Below are 2,447 nucleotides of genomic sequence, written 5' to 3'. Positions count from 1 at the left end.
ATTTTAGGTGGGGCTCGCCATAACAGCACAAAGATGTGGTTGATGTCTTTGCAAGATTCCTTTCAGCCCTGCCGCCCTATGAGTGGGACAGGCACAGTGGTAGAAGAGGGGCACACACAAGCCTCTGTTGCCAGATCCAGCTTCAGAGGGCCCTGGCAGGCCCAAGCAAGGCATGCAGGCCAGGCTGAGAGCACCTCCTCCTGCCACCTCTCAGCAGCACTCACAGTTTGAGAGTCCTGGCGCTTAGCAACCTTCCTGCTGAGCTGTAAAGTCATTCCAGACAAATCCCTGTGTTTACAGAGATTCCAGAGCAGCAGGGAACATCTCAGAATACCAGTCTGGACGTGGAAATCCGTGTGTCTGTGCTAAGCCGCTCTCCACACCTGCCCTGGCCTTCATTTCTCCCTCCGTCCACAACCCCTCCTCCCGCTCCGTCCACACCCCCTCCTCTCCTCCCCACATCCCCCCCTCCACTTCCTTCTCTGCATCTGCTGCGGTTTCCCTCACTCTGAGTCATGCTGAATGCTTGTAGTGAAGCCCTTCAAGAATCAGTTTAAGCCAGAGGGAGTGAAGGGGAAGTAAGCAAGACTCCATGAATAAATGAAAGAGAGGGCAGAAAGAAGAGAAAGAGCAAGTGGGAACAAGAAAAGAAGTGTGGGTGGGAACTCGACTTTCTCAGCATCTGAATGAGTCAGAAATTACCTACTAGTAAGAAACTGATGGTTCCGTAAACCACGTGGGCAGTTCAGGTATGTTACCTGATCTTGTTACCACAGACACCCTTCACTTGAACTCAAACATTTTTTTAACCAGAGATCTAGGGTTGAATTTAGATTCAGAAGACGGTTTTCAGATCTTAACTTCACTACTTCCTAGCCACTTAACTTCCCTGGGATTCAGTTTTCCAAATCCTTAAGATGGCAATAAAACACCGTTCTATGTAAAGTTAGGGTTGATATAAGGATGAAATGAGTTAGTGTGTGTGAAATGCTTTTTAGCTATACAAATATGTTTATATTAGATTCAATAAACAGCAAATATTTCTTATACATTGTTCTGCTCTCCAGCCTCTAGACAATCTTTTACAGAAAAGCTACCCTCCAACAGCAAAGAAGGCTATGTATAAAGCTCATGTAAAAGCTCTAAAATAGAAAATAAGAGCTAAAAATTGCCATCAGGTGGGTTTTCAAAGTCTGCATTAACCACTCCAAAGTCATTCTACAAGTTCTGCCTCAACAACAGGCCATCTCTTCAGTGTCAAGGCACAAGCATATGTGTTTCAAAAGTGGCAGGAAATCTAATACTTTCTAATACCTGTTGTTTAGAGACATCAAGAGAAAATTACACCTCACTTGCTATTATTCATATCTCAGCCAGTTCTCCTTAATCACGACTTTTCCTACTTAGATCTTTCTGTAAGCGTATGAGCTGCTCTCAATGAGCTTCGAACAACACGTCAAGTGAATTCTTAGATAACCAGGTAACCCAGGATGATGCTAGACTCCCAGGTTCCAGAACCCTTAAGGAGAAGAAACAGAAAGAAAAGTTGCCAAGGCAGCTGATATCCCACATGTGCTGTTATTTCAGACCAAATAACCTGGACCTTGAAGGAATGTGCTTATGCCAACTGATTACCTGTCAGACCACACCCCTGTGGGTGGGGGTGGGGATTCCCCTGAAGAGAATGGATATTCCCACTGTCAGTCATCCTAGGAAGGGTCAATACTGGGTCAAGAAAAGAGGGCTCAGATAAGGGATTCAGTTTGTTCAAGATTCTGGGGCAGCTCCCAGACAAAGAGGGGGGCAGAGGGCATCTCTGGAAAGTTCTGGGATACTCTAGTAAATAAACAGGTTCTGCTGCAAATTACCATATGGATTATACTAAACTACATTCCACTCATGGGATGATGTGGAGGAGTGAGAAATGGGGTCCCAGATGAGAGAAGTGGTGGCACAGCAGTTTCCATCAGAAGCCAGATGTGCATCACGGGGCAGAGATCTCTCAAAGGCCCTCAGAAATGAGGGTGGCAGCAACCATACCAGCCAGAACCACCCTCCAGATAAGCCAGCATGCAGGCCAGCATGTGACCTAGATTTACCTGGGGATCTTGTTAAAGAGTAGGTTCTGACTCAGTAGGTCTAGGGTGGGATTCATGATTCCGCAGTTCTAGCAAGCTCTCAGGTAATATCAATGCTGCTTGCTAGTCCTCATCCTTCATTTGTAACAAAGGTCTAGCCCTGAGGTGCAAGTCTGAGCAAGAACGAGCAAGCAAAAATAACCACCAGGACTGGTGGTAAGACACCAGTAAGCACGCTAAAGCATGCCATACCCAGGGAAGACTAGCTGAGGTCCTTATCAACTGGGGAAGTATTCATCCAATTTGCTGTTCTTTGGAGAATACACTTAAAGGTGAGGTGTTTCCAACCCCAACCTAGTGAACAATGGA

The sequence above is a fragment of the Carlito syrichta genome, unplaced genomic scaffold (assembly GCF_000164805.1).
Source record: "Carlito syrichta isolate Samal-C Ts95f unplaced genomic scaffold, Tarsius_syrichta-2.0.1 Scaffold314057, whole genome shotgun sequence".
Taxonomy (NCBI): Eukaryota; Metazoa; Chordata; class Mammalia; order Primates; family Tarsiidae; genus Carlito; species Carlito syrichta.
Note: the sequence above shows the minus strand (reverse complement) of the source record.